The sequence below is a fragment of the Tympanuchus pallidicinctus genome, unplaced genomic scaffold, assembly GCF_026119805.1.
Source record: "Tympanuchus pallidicinctus isolate F22 unplaced genomic scaffold, pur_lepc_1.0 scaffold1, whole genome shotgun sequence".
NCBI lineage: Eukaryota > Metazoa > Chordata > Aves > Galliformes > Phasianidae > Tympanuchus > Tympanuchus pallidicinctus.
The window spans coordinates 56,334,257-56,352,647 of NW_026294618.1; the positions used below are offsets into that span (position 1 = coordinate 56,334,257).

The 18,391-nt window shown below is 36.1% G+C and overlaps 1 long non-coding RNA gene across 1 annotated transcript; it reads left to right on the forward strand.

Annotated features, from left to right (window-relative positions):
- The first annotated feature begins 5,637 nt into the window (after positions 1-5,637).
- Positions 5,638-14,159, forward strand: LOC128076848 (uncharacterized). The gene is made up of 3 exons (XR_008204687.1): positions 5,638-5,736; positions 6,169-6,239; positions 7,478-14,159. It is a non-coding gene; the product is annotated as an uncharacterized LOC128076848 (long non-coding RNA).
- The last annotated feature ends 4,232 nt before the right edge of the window (positions 14,160-18,391 follow it).

Sequence of the window (18,391 nt, forward strand, 5' to 3'; positions counted from 1 at the left end):
TGAGGAGCAGACTAAATTCTTCATACTGACTTCCTGTTTGTGTAACTGCTTTGTTTCCTTTAATGTTTTTATTGGGGTCTTTTGACAATTTATGATAAAATAACTAGTCACTTGTATCATGATTCGAGCCAGTGGTAAATCAAGTTGTGTGTAAGAAAACAGCAGGATTTTTGTTTGTTTCCTGTTAGGCTATTTGCTTTCAATTTTATGCCTTTAATATTTGTGCCATAGCTTTTGCCATAGTTCTGTTATTATTATTTCAGACATTTAGTTAGCCATTTGAGAGATATGCTATTACCTACAGGAGTATTTTCAAGGACACTTCCAAAGCAAATAAACAAGCAGGATTTCTTAGTTGCTTTGATGTCCTTTGTTTTTCAAATATTTGCACTGACATATTTTCCAATATAATTATCACAATCACAAAGAAGATCTGATCAAAGCACCCTGCTGTTTATGAAATGTTGAAACTTTTAACTTCTTGGTTCTGTTTGAGATCTTATGCTTATAATTTTAAGAGCACTTGAGGAAGACCTAACTGACAAGTAGTGTGTCTCTGATACAGTTATTTTTTGAAGTTGTATGAGATGGGTACTAGATTTACCTTCCAAATTCATGGTATTGCACTGTGGGCATGGTGATGATGAGTCAGTGATCTTAGATAATCTTAGTGGTCTTTTCCAACCTTAATGATTCTAGGATTCTAGATAATTTCTTCTGCATTATTATACATTAAAAGTAAATAATGACTGACATAGATATACTGACACGTAGAAAGAAGAAAACGTCATACATAAAAGTGGTACCCAACTCTGTGGTCACAAAGGCTACATATTTTGTTTCTTTACCAGGGGAGTATTTAGTGAATCCTGTTCCTAGTCAGCCAGAGCAGTAAGAGTAGTTGGAGTTAGGAGTTAGTGGTAGTTCTCAGAAAGCTTCATACCTCATCTTAGCACTCTTTTCTTCCCTAGATATTTCTTGTTCTTGCACAAGGCTGTGGTATGGATGATAGTTTTTCAGGTAGCAGCTGTCTACATCTTTCTCAGAAGTGTGTCTCATGCCCACTTCATAGTCTGAAGGCTATATTTGCCTCCTTCACATGGATTATGGTTCTCCTCAGTGAAGGTGGAGACCAGAAGCAGCTGCCAGACTCCTGTGACTCTTAGATGCAGGAATAGAGAAGGACTGTGGCTGTGAGTTGAATATTTCTCCACAAAGAATTCAGAAACTCGTGTCTTCCTGTTGGCCTGTTCATAGCTCTCACTTGTTAGCTAATTAACTGCACTATCTGTATCCAAAGCTACAATGACCTATGAAAACAATCCTGCAACTATATGAAACAGAACATAGACACTTTTTTTAGGATGAACTCAGTAGTGCCAAAAGAACTGTATTCTAATCAGGTAGCTTATCTGTGTTAAACCCATCCAACACAATTTGTGTTATTGGCATTGCTATTGCTGTTCTCATAATTATTGGTAATTATTGGTTTTACTATGTACTTTCTCCACATTTCAATTGGTTGATCTGAATCTAAGCTTCTCTTCTTTTTTTTCTGCTCCCAACCTTTCTTTTAATGTCTTTCATAATCAACAGAAGAGGCAAAAAACTTGTCATTTACTCTAGTGCCCATGTACATCATTAGTCTTCAGTACTATTAAGTGCATTGTTTGTATGAAATTTAGTTTAGCTACTGCGCTCTTTTAATCCTTATTGCTTACAAAAAAGATATTAAGAGGTGGGGATGGTCAAGTGTTCAGGGGAAGTGCTTGTAGTTATACTTGTTGCTGACATCTGCAATGATCTTGAAGAGGCCTAGGCTGCTGCAGCATCATTCTCCAGGGTAGGGTAACCTAAGAGACTATTTCAGTTTCTAATTTCAGTAATTAAATTAATATCTCTAGTAACACTGAAATAGAAGTTAAGTTTCTGCTGCATTTTCCTAAAGGAATAGGAGATAAGTTGAATGTCTTAAGCTACATTACAGGCATAGCATCACTACTGAAAGTGAGCCAACACTAGATTGGAGTGGCAGCTGCCACTGTCCAAGCAAGTTACCTTAATCTCTCGTCAGCTGATGTTTAAGAAAGTAGATTTAAAAGAAGAGCTTCAGTGACTTTCATGGAACTAATGAGATTCTTTAAGTGAAGCATACACCTAAAATTTAGAAGCCTAATTTTTTATTAAACATAAGTGGTATGATCACTTCTTACAGTAACATTAACATAGAGTGAATATTTGAGATACCAGATCTTTATGGTCTGGTCACCTGGTGACCTTACCCAGCTTGAACTCAACTTGGCCATTGGGTAAAAGAGAAAAAAAGTCTTTTTTACAAATATATTAACAGTAAGAAGAGGGTTAAGGAGAGTCTTCATCCTTTACTGGATGCAACAGGTAATGTGTCTACTGAGAATAAGGAAAAGGCTGAAATCCTCAATGCCTTCTTTACATCTATCTTTAACAGTCAGACCAGTTATCCTCAGAGTATTTTACTCCCTAACCTCAAAGTCTTGGATAGGAGCAGTATAACCTCATCATAATTCTGGTGGAAAATCTTGGAGACTTAATATATGACACAAGTCATACCAGGGCAGATTCAGGTTGAATGTTAGGAAATAATTCTTTTCTGAGAGACTGGTCAGGCTCTGAAACAGGCTGCCCAGAGAGGTGGTAGAGTTGTTGTCCCTGGATGTGATCAAGAAATGCTTAGATGTTGTACTGAGAAACAAAGTTTAGTGGGAAATATTGGTGATAGGTGGACAGCTGGACTAGATGATCTTAGAGGTCTTTAACAATCTTAGTGATGTTATGATTATATGATTTATTAATTCTGTTATTACTAAGGGCTTTTTTGTATCATCAATACAACCAAATAAAGAAATATATTTTGATTTTTTTCCCTACAAAACTGCTACGTGTTTTCTAACTTATTCTCAAATGCATCTTTAAAAACAATTATTGAAAAACAAAGAGATTTAAAATCGTTAGAGAATAGATTCTTTTCAATTCCTCTTGAACGAAAGGCTTTATGAACAAGACCAGCACTGACATAACTTTCATTTAGATATGTGCTTTTGTTACAGATCTGCCACACACGCTCAGATTGAGTTCCAGTTATCTACTCTTAACTCATTCCACATGCAACATTTGCTCTTACTTCTTATGCAAATTGCTATCCTTTCCAGTCCTAATGATAACAGACAAGATCAGAAACATGACTAGATTGCTGTGTCTTATGGCTTTTAGTGGTGTACTTGATATCAGATAAAGTGCAAAGAAAAGACAAATAATGCAATGGTTATATGCACTTCTATTTCTGCACTGAACATAGAGCTACAAGTATAAAAGATCTTTGTCTTAATTTTTCTTCTTTGTATGATGAGTTACTCTTGGAATTTGGCTTCACAACTGGTAGTCTTGCCTTGGTGTTGTAATGTTCTGCATACTTATGAGCTAAAATAGAATTTTTTTTTTGAAAAAAAAGCAGGTTTAAAAATGTGGGGAAAGAGGTGGTATAATCCGTGTAGACATTTAAACGATACATACACAAGGTGATTAAATTTAGTGCATAGTGTGACAAAGTAGTATTTCACAGTGGCCTATTATATGATGAGCAGAGTAATCTGTCAACTACTTTGATAAGCTTCACCAGTTTTTGGAGACTGCCATACGATGATCTCATGAGCTGATTCAGGCATTCCAAACAAATGTTCTCTAAAATGTCTAAATGATGTATATGAAGAAATAAATGATTGTTATGTTTGTGTCTGGAGATCAATGTATTTTTCTTCATTTATGTTATTCTGTGATGCTACTGCAGCTTCTGGAGTGCATTTCAGTAGGAGTTGCTGTTGAGTTATTTTTAATTTGATTTTAATCAGCTTTGTATTTCTATCCCTTTTCCTTTTGCCATGTTATTTATTTAAGTATCAGCACAGTTTCTCAGTAAGAGGCTTGGAAAGAGAAAGCTCACATTGTCTGGCTTCAGTAACCATCAGCTGAATTACCACATGCACATCTATCAAGATTAGCTACTTTTCCAGTACATAAAATCCATTTATGTAACAAGAAAATCAAATAAACACCACAGTGTTTTCTTAAAATCTCTAGTGTCCATGCCTTTCTTTGGCCACATAAAAATGATTTCTGGGAATTTAACAGCATAAAGTTTAGCTGTTATTTTAGTCTCAAATGAACAGAATTTAAAAAAAAATGGACCTGTCTTATATGAGAAGGGTGATGTTGTCTTTCATTTGAAAGATGTGATTATAAGTAAATGCTTTATTATTTCAATATAAATTTACAGCTGATACTTAGATACTCTCTCTTACCAGCAAAAACATGTTAGACTCAACTGATTGTCCTAGAGCAGAGATGTAGAGAGGTCTCCTATTTGGGTGACAAACACAGTCATTTGGGCAAAAAGTCAGTGGTGCATCACAGTACAAAAGCATAAACTTAGCAGAGTAGCCAACTACAGCCAAATTAATGTAGTCAAATTCAGAGCAAATGGCTGGAGACAACATGTTTCACCTGGCTTGTAATGGATTCTATGTCTACCTTACTTGGAAGGATCATGGATCAAAGTCCAGGTGTGCACAGTGAAGCCAGGGTCGTGACTGAGACTGCAGGTATCTCACCATTGCTGAATTTTAGCCAGAGACTCCCGCTTTCTCCCTTCTCTGAGATGTGGCATTGAAGAGGGTGAAAGATATGGCTAAACATTTCTTCCTAGAGCTGTTAGGCATGGTCAGTGTTGGTGGAAGGACTGTCAAGTCACTTGTCATCTCTATTCAGAGGCACTCTCCTTCACCTTACCCCAATTTTTCTTCATCCTTTTCCTTGTTCCCTGGGGTCATCCCCATTAGAGCTTTTGTCTCCAGAGGGACAACTAGTCCTGGGCTTACTCATAACACAAAAAATATTCATGGTAGTTTTTGGAGGACTTAGGGAAGATTGGGAGCATTAAGGATGATTGCAGCAATTTTCCAAGAAATAAGAGAAGAATGTTACTGTTTATGTTTTATTTACTTCAGACACTTTAGTACCTTACATGAGAGAAGTTCCTAGTAAAGTTTGAACATAGTCATTTTAGAGGTGAAAACTTGTGCCAAGACAGATTTTTAAGGATAAAGAATACTGTACAGGATTTATTTTAGGGTGGTTTCTGATTAACTGTTCATGACTATTATGTCTGGATCACAGCATTGGCAGTTTTGTATAGTAGCTGTTTGGATAGCATGCTCGTTATCCAAGGAAAAGAAAATGAGGAAAAAAAGGATTTAAGAATTTATTTTTTTTTCCACTTTAAAAAAAAACTTTTTCTGATTATGTTCCTTTATGTGCATGGATTCTTTCTAAAATTAACAAGACTTTCTGAGTGGATTCTCTGTTAGCAGTTGCAGAAGTGGACCAAATTTTTAACTATTTTCTTAGATTTATGGATATCTGGAGCTCACAGAAATATAGTATGAATACATGGAATTTTTTGTGCTGGTCTTGTCATAACTTGACTCATCAATAGATAATATTTGGTTCAATAGTCCCCATTTCCAAATCTACCAGTATCTTTCATCCTCTTTTCCTAGTAAAAGTTAATGACATACATTTTGGCATGCTTTTTTTCAGGGTGGTATTTCTATATGGGAGCTGGGATATGTGAGCATATGTGGAAAGTGGAATGACAGCCACCGAAAATGGGAAATGCTTCTGGATCCCATAGAACAGATACAAGTTATGTAAATAATGTGCCATGGGTCACAGTTTCGGGCAATTCCCAGAAAATAGTCTGAAGTTGTCGTGTTCAGGTCAAGTCTAGTGCTGGGGAGGCATGAGAGAGTTTTTGGTATTTTCAGGGCAAGCCCTCTACTTATTCCCTATCATGGATTTCATTTTTGGAACTTCTCCCTTGAGAAACAAAATAAACAAATACTTTCGCCTGTGAAAGTTGATCTGTGGTGCACACCTTAATTCAGAAGAAATGCTTAAAGAGAAATGCAGAAATGCAGTTCCTTCATCATTGCATTCACTAACAGCAAACCATGAGTGGGAGCACTATTTTCACAATTCATTACCAAATCTTACTTGTTTGAGAAAGTAGTGTGGAAAAAGGGTTTTTCAAGTAAGAGTCAACATTTTTTAAAGTACTCCTTTTTTTTCCTTCAGTGTTATGTCACAGAGGAAGGTTGAAGACATGATGAATGTTTGGGCTAAATGTCTCCTTTGGAGTAGCTGATGTAGGTGAAATATCTAAGGAATGTTAATCCTTTTAGTTTTAGTTTTGTTTACAACTATCCATTTTAAAGTGGTACATGTAAAAAAAATCAGATATAACTGAGCTTGTTACATCTGTGCAGGATTTAGAATTTGTTGAGTTTTTATCCAGGATCTTCTTATACTCTCATCATTGCGTGGTTTTTCATGTTTGCAGTGTTTCATAAATCCATCAGTTCTATTCAAACTGTCTTGCAAACCACTGTTAGTAGTTACCGATAGTGACTTAGTTACACTGATAGTGTAACTTGACCCAGCCCTCGCATGAGTTCGTTTAGTCTGCTAATAAATCCTCAGCAAGCTCTTGTTTGCAGTTAGAAGAAAGCCAGCTTGTGAAGATAGCACAGCCATGCAATCCATGGTACTATTGCCCCTTTTAACCACAATATTGAGCACTCTGTCAAGCCACCCCAAAGCCAAAGGACGGTAGACTGCAAAATGCAGCAATAAAAAGACACTGCTTGTACACTTACAAAGTCAGAGATTTAAAGAAGCAACCAAAATCAATCTGATCCTTGCCTAATGGATCTGGAAAAGCACAGAGAAGCTTCAGGCAGTTTGACCGGAAAGGTACACTGTATAGCATAGCTGACATCTTTTACATTTAAAAGGCACGAAGCTTTATATATCTCTAGAAAGTTGTGCTGGCATGTGTTTCTAGCTCACGGTCTCTTTTCATTTTCATTTCATTCCTGGAAGAAGATGTGCTGCTGGGAAAAGAGGGATGAGTAATCTCTTTTCTTATTTCTGGTCCAGTGTAGGTATATGAAAGCTACTGGCTGGAGTAATTTCCTTCAACTTATTGCTCTAATTTCACATCATGGGCACTTTCAGAACTAGAATCCTTTGGCTCTAGGAAATCATGTGAAGAAAACAACTTAGAGTCAAACTTCATGACTTCCTGGCTCCTTGTGGGTGTAAATATCATGAGAAGAATCTTGGGACATCTGATACATTTGATCTCGGCACCATTCCAGAATAGGAAATTCTGAAATGTGAACAAATAATGGAGTTTCAGGTTGTCTGAATTTTGTGTGAAAGACTTTCATATGGTCATATTCAATCTGAAATCCTGCAGTTGTAATTTGCTGAACTTAAAACAATTATATGTGATGCTGTCTGGATTAAATGTTCTCTCTGAAGAAACAACATTATTTTGTGCTGGTATTGAAATATTCATGACACTGTAACTCTTTTACAGAATCACAGAATATCCTGACCACAAAAATCATTGAGTCCAACCCTGGGCTCCACACAGTACCACCCAAAATCCAAACCCTACATCTGAGAGTTGTCCAAATGCTCCTTGAACTCTGGTATCTTGGGGCTGTGACCTGGGGAGCCTGTTCGATGCCCACCACCATCTGATGAAGAACCTTTTCCTGACATCCAACTCGACCCTCCTCAAACACAGCTCCATGCCATTCCCTTGGGTCCTGTCATTGTCAGTTAGAGAACAGAGTTCAGCATTATCCCTTCACTCTCCCTCTGGGGAGCTGTAGGATGCCATGATGCCTCCCCTCAGCTTCTCTGCTCTGGGCTGAAAAAACAAGGGACTTGAGCTGCTCCTCACATGTCTTGCTCTCCATAGCCTTCACCAACTTTGTAGAACTTCCTTTGGACACTCGCCAATAGTTTTACATCCTTCTAATATTGTGGCACCCAAATCTGCACACAGTGATGTGAGATCACCACAGTGCAAAATATAATGGAACAATCCCTTCCCTTGATTGCCCTTATATCTGTTTATTTGTGTTATTTCTTTACGTGTCTTAGATTGATCTAATATTTAGCTTAACCCACTAGACAGGGGACCATAATATGTAGATACTTTTCTTTTCCTTGAAAATGTTCATTTTCTTTTTAATTAAAAATGTAATCCAATGCGTATTATTCATTCCAGATAAATTTTTGCAATGTAGACTGAGAATATTGTGGAATCAATGGAGAGAAACACATATTTCCAGGCGGTAATTCATCTAGCTGACATAGATACTTACCTTTAGAGGTGGTTAATGTTTCAAAATTTCCAGTTTCCCTCAATGGATAGTAAAAGATTCTAGATGACAAGCTTAAATTTGAACTTCATTTTAGTCATAGATGTCTAAAGTCCCATTAGTCGTATCTTAAAGTTTCTCTCTCTGTATGGAAAATACAGAAGACTGGAATGAAGGGCTGGAAATAAGGAGTTTCTTATGACCAGTATTATTTTGCTTATCTGATTACATTTTTTCACTGTTCAGTTTTCTGTCACTGTACAATATGTACAATGTCTCTTTAAAAAAAGATAGGCCTCGTTTTCACAGTGATAATTTTATAAACCTAGCAAAGTGATCACACTTTAACTAACTAAAGCATTATTTACACTCATATCACAGAGCGCTGATATTCTATCCTGAAGTATGTTAGATAAGGGCATTATTTGTTAGGTCCTCTAGAGGCAAAAAGGATGTAGTTGTTATCAATAACATTTTCTTTGGCAAAACATTAGACAGAAAATAAATACAATTTTACTTAGCATATATATTAAAATCCCATATATAAAAATACACTGAACGTGGTAAGAAAAACCAACACATGCATCCAGGTTTGGCCTGGACCAAACCTCAAATGTAGTAGTTGAAAAGCTGAAAACAATAGTGAAATAGTGAATAGTGAAACAAAAAATTTCCTCAGTGGCAGTATATTTCTAACTATTTTTGTATTCAGACCAACTTCAAGGGAAGCTGGATTCAGTTCTGAGGTCTTCTTGTAGGTCATTTATGAAATAGTCAATGACTTTTTCCTTAAACTCAGTCCACGGTTTCTCATGCATACCATCTCTCCAGTAACTTCATGCAAAATTTCAGAGGTCACACAGGAGTGAAGTCACTTTATAAATTGCAATCTGGCACTTTAGACTTCCAGACTGATTTTACTGGCATAACACTACAAAATCATACAAGTTCCACTTGCTTAACTGCAAAGCATCAGCCAGAGAAGTTGGCTGATATTTTGCCAATGTAAATCCAATTATTCACATTAAGAATTAGCAAGCAGGTTGCCCTCATGATAGCTAGGACCCCATCTTGTAAATTCTTGAAAAGATTAAATATATGCAGCTTGCATTTATTCTACTTCACCTCACATTTTAATTTTTCAATATTACATATTAAGTAGGAGACATTTGGCACTTTATTTGCAAAAAATTATTTTGTTTGAATTGTGTCATGTTTATTATGACAGTATATAACATCAAGCTTTATTTTGTGTGGTAGATTTACAACATAATTTAATGGTGGAATTTCTAATGGAGTCTCACATTCAGTGTTTCTCTTTTTTTTTCCTAGTGTTTCTCACACCCTGGTTTTAAGAGATAACTTGTGGGTGTTGATCCATGGGGCACGCCTGTGCTGAGCAGGGAAATGGAATTCCTTCTTTGCTTAATTGCCTAAGTATGTACAAAACATCAGTGCACATTGTGCTTAGTGATAATTTAAGATTTAAGAGTTGTTATATAACATGAATTGCTGTGTGAGACTGGACCGTACTAATTGAACTGATTGCATAATTAATTGGAACAGAACTGAATTGTCTGTATTACCTGCATTTTGAATTTCTGAATTTGCTCTGGATATTTTGGATGGATAATTTTCAAGCTATGTGCTGTTTGTAGACTGTCACTTTTAGCTACTGCATTCAAGATTTGATCATTAATCATGAGATACAGTTTTCGCTTTCCAATTGCATGACTGAAGCCTTTCTGCAAATGAAGATTTTTTTCCTGTATCATGTACTTTGGGTATAAAATTTTAAAGGTTTTTGTACATTTTTTTGAAATTACATTTTAATATTCATGAATAATGTATATTATGAGTATAAAAACAATGTACTGAGTTCAAGCTGTATGTTATTTTGAAGTGTTTTGTGGATCTTTTCCCATCATTCTTCTTTAATTAATATACTTATATCTTTAAAGTGGTGGTCATGTCAAAAATATTTGAGAGGTAAACATAACCTACCAAGCAAGAAATAAATTTGCAAACATCTTTTGGTGTTATAGAGTATCTGGAAAATGAATAGTAAGCCCTTAAACACTGACATGCAATAACCATCTCAATATGTCCCTGGAAAACGTGTCAGATGGGACAAGTAATTAGTAAGTGGCATGAACAAAGAGAAATCACTCCTAGTTAAGTAGAATATTGTAAATAATGGATTTTATTCAAACAAGCAAGGATCTGAATTACTATAAAGTAAACATCAATTATTCATTTAGTTTAATATTTTATTGCATCCCTCATAAACATTTACATTAGAACAGCAGTGAGCATACCCAAGAGATTCAGACTAAGCAAACAAGATCCTCTTCTTCCTAAGCTTACAGGCTGACTGTCCATCACCATGTAAGTTCAGGATGAAATAAGTTGAAAACTGTATGACTTGCCAAAAATCCAGGTAATGCCAACTGCTCCATCATGCAGGAAGCCAAAAGAATATCTGAAATTATAGTGACTTGCTTAGATTGCAATCTCTGGTATAATAGTCTCATCTGGATGGTATATATATTTGTCTACTGAATGAGCAGCATGAACTGAGTCATATAAACACCTATGTTTGACAGTTTTGAAGAATCAGACTGAGAGGCTACTGAATTACAGTAATTTTACTGTAAAAGAAATGTGTCTTACACTACAGAATACTGACATCTCCATATTTAGAGTAAAAGGATCTAGTCTTAGATGAAGGCAAAAGTCTATGTGCATGGGTGATGTGCTCCTGAAAAGCTTCCAGGAAGGAAAGCTCTACCAAAACCTATTTTCCTACCATTACCAGAGCTCTGGTTTCTCAGGATTATTTCTGAGCATATTCAGGGTCACTCTTTGTGGCTTTAAGTTGCCATCTTCTCTGTTTACATCGAAGGTTGGAGATAAAATAGAAGTATCCAAGGCAGCTTAATATAACCTTGTTCAGTACTGGAAGGTACCTTGCAGTGGCAGATTGGAAATCCACAAAGCCTGATTTGCTCTGCTTTTTATTTAAGGTTAGTTACAGTATTTCTGAACTGTAATTCAGTTGGCTGGCTGTGCAGATATACAGTCAACCAAGGTATTAAGTCATGGTTATTGTCATAGTTATGCTGTGCAACATGTACATATAAGCTCTAAGAAACAGACTTAGGCACAACATTCATATATCAGAAGTCGTTAAATAGGCATCATGTATCAGCAAGGTTGTATCTCTATCAAGTATGATTAGAATTTAGGTAATACTGAATACCATACTTTATTTAAACATTCTATTTTAAATTTACAGCACGTTTTGTGGATGCAATTTCTTAATTTAATACTTTCTCAGCAATTTTTTTCAAGTTTCCTGACTTCTGATTCATGCTGTAATACATGTGATATAATTCAAAAGAAAAATAAACTGAATTGAAAGAGAATCCATCTTGAGTGAAATCCTGAACCAGACATCTTGAGAATGAGAGTGTAAGATTATGGCAGTCTTAAACAATTGTTTTCTCATAAAATATTCCTTCCAGAATAATTTGCGAAGCTATCTAGATAAGCTACCTGATTTGACTCAATATCTGGCTTCCAGGATTGAGGGTCAGGGTTTCACATTGTATTTTGGAGCCTAATGTTGCAGAGAGGTATTCTGGCAGATCCTGCCAAGTCTTGAAGTGTGTATTTCCAAGTACCTGAATTTATGAAAGGCTTGATTTTGCACAAGTATTAGTGACGTATATTGGAGTACAGTAAACTTAAAATAATCTCTTCACTCTGAGTTGAAATGCTCAGCGGAGCTCTAGATCTTGCATCAGTCAGATAAACAAGAGAGCTGGATTCTGCACTTCACCCATTCACTGTTCACTGGCTAAGAATGAAGGGACAATTAGGCCAACAGTGTGACTAGAAGCCGAATGATGTGGGGGTGTCTTCTTTTCCAGTATTTTGGATTTGTCTGTTTATCCTATATGAACAATTTCTGAGAATGTCAGCACGTGATTTTTTTTCAGATTTTAAGCTCTATGCTGTGTGTAATGATTATGGTTACATGTGTAATGATCATTACTTGGCAATAGTCTATCATGACGGAAAAAAGAAAGAGACAGACATGGAAAGAGAATCTACACTAAAGAACCACCTCTTTCACTTAATTCACAAGAGATCAGATGTCAAGTGGACACTCAAATATTAAACCCACTTTAAAAGCTGGTGTCTGCAATACACTTTTCCTCCTGGGACTGATTTTGCTGTTATACCATTTGAATAGGAGAAATGTCCATTGTGTAACACTTTATAATTCAACTGTTCTAAAAGGCTCTTGTGAAACATTGCATTGCCAGAATTTTATTGGAACACTTATACTTGTACAAATGAAAAGAGTAAAGATTTCACAGAAATAAAATATGGCATTGAAATTCTGAAGTTTGAAAACTTTGGAAAGTGGGTACTGTCAGTTCTCTATGGGTATCTGAAGATAGAAAGATACTCTTTCCCTGGGGTATCTTATGTATTAAATCATATGAAGTGGCAAATTAAAAAAAAACAAGGCTTTTTCACTTTTAAGACAGTGTCAGTGTCACCAGAACTCCCTCTGGCAATTCACATAATCCAGCCAGGTCTGAGTAAGCCTTTTTCATTGGAAATCTCACCAAGTATTTTTGTGCCTCCTGCAAACTTTCTCCAAAGCTAAAATCTGTCCAAGAGGAAAGTAATCTTACTTCACAGGAGGTGAACTGACAAGTGTGCTACTATGCCTGTAGTACAATGTAGTGTGTTTTTCTCCCTCGATGAAATGCTCCCTGGGTACAATACTGTGTTAGATTTGAAAAGAGGGAATGAAAGAGTCAGCCAGTCTGACTGTAAGGGTAGGAAGAAAAAGAAAAGAGATGCACCTCACTTCAAAATGGGAGGTGGCAGGAAGATGGATGAACTGCGAAAGATGAATTTGTGAAGGGAAATGAGTTTTTTCAAGATGAGTGACCATGCTTTCCCTTTCATCTTGCTCACTGACTTCTTTAGGATCATGCTTTCCAAGCTCAGGTGACAGATGAAACAACGAGTGTGTGAACTCCTGGCTGGAGGGTCAAGAAGGAGTGTTTTTCAGAGTGAAAGTCTGGAGGGCTGCACCCTAGTATTTCTGCAACAGCTAGCAAGGAGGTGCAGTCTCACTTGGATCACTTTGGCCACTGACTGGTAGTGGCACTGCAATAGATGTGAATGGCGGATATGGGTTTGTTGATCGAAGGTTCTCTACAGCCTCCACTGATTCTTCTGTGAAGGCAGAAGCTTTGCTGTAACTAAATCAAGCTGGAAGGGAAAAAGCAAGAGCAGTGATGTGGTGACTGGGACTTAGTAACTGGAACTTCACTTCAGCAAGCTATTGGCATGTATCTGAATACAAGCATTCAGTGGTTTGTTCATTATTTCAGTAATGGGCCCGATAATAGGATAGTTCTGAGCAACCATGCTCTGGGTGGTATTGCCTGAGAGGGGTTTGACAAGATGGCCTCCATAGGTTGCTTTAACCTCAGCCATTCTGAGATTCTGTTAGTCTGGGAAGAATCCCTAAGACTTGGTCTGCCTTCCCAATTCTGTCTCTTGGTGGGTGAAAGTGACAGAACAACGTTACATTCTTTTCAAAGCTTACAATACATAATGCAGGTGGGAATTGTTCTTGTTCTTCTGTAGGATTATTTAGTAAATTCATTTGTGAGGCAAGCTGAAACTCTTCCATGGTGAAAGCGCTTCTGCATGTATAGAGAATTAGTATTTCAAAAATATAAACTGTACTTTGTATAAAACTAGGCTCTTGTGCATAATTGTATTAATTTTGGCACTATATGTTCAAGGACAAGCATGCCAACTCAGTATTCCTGGAATAATAAAAATAAAATGTGTGATTTCTTAAGATTCTGTTTTTAATATGTATTTTGTGGGCCTCTTCTTAAGCTAACAAGATGATGTAACCTGTTTTTGTCTCTTCCTCAGCAGATGTGCCTCAGGGCAAAGGTTGGTGTTCAAATAACAATTTTATTTTCTTTCAAACAAAGTTGATTGTAACACGAACTGCCTAATCTTAAGAAGCTTTAACAGGATGTTTGGTAAATGTCAAAAACGTTAACTTAAAACCAATACTTAAGATACTCCAAAGAGACTGAGTGAAGAACATATCCTTAGCAGCTTTACAAGCCCTAGTTTTGCTTTACTTAAAATTATTGAAAATTAATGAAGCTAGCTAGTGCTGTTCCTCCTAGTGACTGCCACTGGCATTATGCTTTTAAAGTTGAATTTAAAGTTGAATTTACCTGAATTGTAAAGGAAGTAAAAGAAAAAAAAAAAAAAAAAAAAAGATTAGATTATCAGTTTTCCCCACAAATTCTTTATTTCTTCTCTCTTTTTTTTTTTCCCCTTTGTATATCTGGAGTATATTATCCTTAGTGCTGGTCCTGCAAAAGAGCTAGGAGCTGCAACAGTGTCATCGGTGTGAAGGTACAATTGTCATTAGTCTTTCATGTTCTGTCTTCAATACTGTAGGTCCAGGTAAGAGTTTCATGAGTGCTTTCAGAAACATTGTTCTGCTCTAATGTTTGTCACACTGTAGGAATTTTCCCACTTTCTCTGAAGTCTTTCTTGATTTTATGGACTTCAGAGGCATTCTCAGTACTTTTGTCGTTTTTTTTTTTTTCCCCTCAGAGGAAAAATGATAAGTGAGTGAAACTCCACTAAACTTTAAAGGAGTCAAAGATTTTTCTGAACTCTCTTTTCTTCTGTAGAACACTCTACATATAGTAGAGTACATATAGTATGATCCAAGATGGCATGGTAGTCGGATTTAATCAGCAATTTTCAGAGTGCTTCACTTGCTCACATGAAGATAAACCCTTGATAACCCATTACAACGTTGTGCAATTTCTTGTAGTTCCCTCAAACAATCCCATTCATGCAGGCTGCCTTGCCACTTCAAAGCACTGGGGCAGTTTAGTTAACAGCCGTGCTCTTCTTATCCTCCTGCTTAAACATATGAATCTAGCAATTTACTAAATCTTAGGAGAGCAGCTCAGAGAGTTTAATGCTTCTTTTCCCTTTCATGATAGTGGGATGCTACAAGTGATCTTATGTCTGTAACATCAGGATAAAACATTTTATCTCTTTCCCAACATCTAAACAGCTCTGCTTTCCTTAAGATTAGGGTGTGAAAGTTGCAACAGTAATGCAACTAACGTTTATGATAATGCCACTTACTGTCTCTTAGAATCAAATGAACTACAGGATTAGTAGTAAATGCTGTAAAAATGCCAGAATCCTCCAATGCATTGAGCCTGATTCTTTTTTTGTTTTTGTTTTTTGTTTTTTGTTTTTGTTTTTGTTTTTAAACTGGTGTTAATTCATTAACTGCCTCTTTATGCCCAGTATCCAGGCATGTGTAAAAGTCTCATGGAAGTCCTGTAGCTTATGCCACCGCCCACTGATTCTTGTCAGAAGTGTTCTCCTTCGATCACAAGCTCTCTTCAGGATGTTGTTTTGTCTCTATTTTGTGGTTGCATTTTCTTCTTTTTTCTACATTAGCTGAAAACTGGTGAAACCAGTTCTGAGTCCTAGCAGACTTACTGTAATCTACAGGTCTACCAGAGAATAAAACTATTCAGATATTCAATCTCTTCAGTCGAAATTCATATAGAAAGACATTTATGAGCTCTCCTGATGAAACTTAAACTTGAAAACAAATTCTCAGTGATATGAAGAATGTTATCTGAAGTTTATCAGAATTTTCTTCACTTTCCCTCTCTGTTTATTTCTCTGCATATCTGCATATAACAACCATAGCATGAGTTTTGAAAGACCTTGGGCATTAGCTTCTGACACTGTATAAATGCTTTTATCATTCAGAAGACCTCAGGCTGTCTAGAGGAATCACAAATAGGCATGTCCTAATCAATATTATTTCTCTGTGTTGGCTAAATAGACAACTTCTATCTTTTATTTTCCTGTGTCCATCAGGGATTTCCAGACTACATAAGGTGCAGCATTAGAGAAAATAAAAATTTTTACTTTCAGCAGGGGCAACACATCATAAGGCATAATAGGTAGCCTTTTAAAATATATACAGACTGTGAAAAGAGCTTAGCAATATAACAGTTTTTTATTTAACAATTCTTGTTCTTCAGTGTGATGTGAGGAAGAGAGAGGAAATGAACTTATTTGTTCTTGTGTATTGTCACCACTGTTTAATATGTTCTGATCAACTGCACCAATAATGGTACTGAAATCTGATTTATACTTGAGTAGCAGAAAGTATAATTTAAAGCCAATGAGGCTACACAGGTATAAATGATGAGCTACCTTGCTCTGCATCTCTCTTTGTTGAGGATGTTCAGTGAAATTAAAGATATTCAGCTTCACTCTCACAATCCAGGGAGGATTTGCAAAGCTTTGCAAATTGGTGGAAAAGCTGTAATTAAACTGAATGCATTTGGTATGGAATTGGAAGATGATAAAAAAAATGTGATTTTCAGAAAGCAAAAATGCATTTTAATAATTGGGAGTATGCAGTAAAGGACTGGAATTTTTTGGTCATAGAAAAATAATTGACTGCAGATGGAGAGATCTGGACAATATGCATATGTTGGCAGTAGCAGCTTTTAGATTCAGAGGTGCAGTGTTTGGGACTGTGGAGTGTGGTTATTCAAGTTTATAAGCACACTTTTATTAGCATGTAAATTTGAATGCCAAAGGCATAAGCCACAGTGCTTTTAACCAAACCAAACAAAGCTTTACTTGCCAAGAGGGTTTGAAAGAGGCTTTTAAAAACATTCCCCACCATAGCATATACTTTTCTTACTTTCTTAAAATATTTTTTTCTCAGAAAGCTAAATTTTCTTCTCTCTTAGTTTGCAGGCTTCTGTCTGTGTATTGGGGTGGTTTTGTTCAAGTCCTTAAGTCTCAGCTGGTGGTATTTGTTGCTGTTCCTTGTATGTAAATGTATTTTAGAAAGCCAAAATAGCTCTTTCCCTCTTTTCCTGCCTTTTTCCTATAATTCTCCTTCATGTTTAGAATAGTTTCTAGAGGAGAAAAAAAATCAATTCAAGGAGAATATATTTTAATTAGAAATTGATTGGAAATCAATTAGATATTACTCCAAATTTACAAATTCTCAGTCAAATTGAACATTTACTTTTTTATTTGAAGAGAATATGAGCTTTGTCTCTTTTCAGTGCTTGTGATGATGACAAAAAACATCAGATATGAAAACAGGAATGAGAAAATGTCATATTTGCAAAGAGGAATGAAAGACAACTGGGTGTAATTATACTTGGTGCCTTGCTGGCAATATTTAATAAGTAGTTTTATGAAATATTCTCTCATAAATTGGCTATATTTTCTTACTGTGTGTTTCAGCTGTAAACATTTTACATATTCCCCTCCACTAATGAAAAAGACTGCACAAGCAGAGAGGCAGATTTTGGCTGATGCTTGGTGATGAGTGAATAGAAATCAAAAATAAAAATACTGTACTCAACATCTGGATTGGCCTCAGCATAGCTGAAAGGAATCAAAAATGTTTCCAATCTTGTGTGCTGAGTAAAAAATTACATGGAAGTAATCTCGCAAGTGAATACTCTAAGGGGAAAGTATTTTTGGCATTCATATACCTTTGTTTCTTCAACAGAACCTTACTTTGAAGCTGTGGAAGATAAGGATTTTTTAGAACTTTCTATCTTCTTCTAATGAATGCTTAATATTTTTAAATACAGTTTTAGGAAAGAAAAAAATGATAAAGGGTATTAAAAATCTCTCAAAATAAATTATTCAAGAGACCTGCCATGAATTATCCATTGGTAAGAACATAAAGAAATAGCTATATGTCAGCTGTATAAGTCAGGTGAAAACTGCTAGGCCAGCTACAGAGCATTTCATTTTCCATCCATAACTATGTGAAGTATATTGCCTTCTTTAACTCCACTTGTCTGCATATTTATTGTGCCTCCCTTGTTCTGTGATCATGTTATTTGTTTTGATCGTACAGTGCAATAGCATTGTAACACCATGTTCATCATAGAATCATAGAGTAATAGAGTCACAAAATCAAAGAATGGCTTGGGTTGGCAGAGACATCAAGGATCATC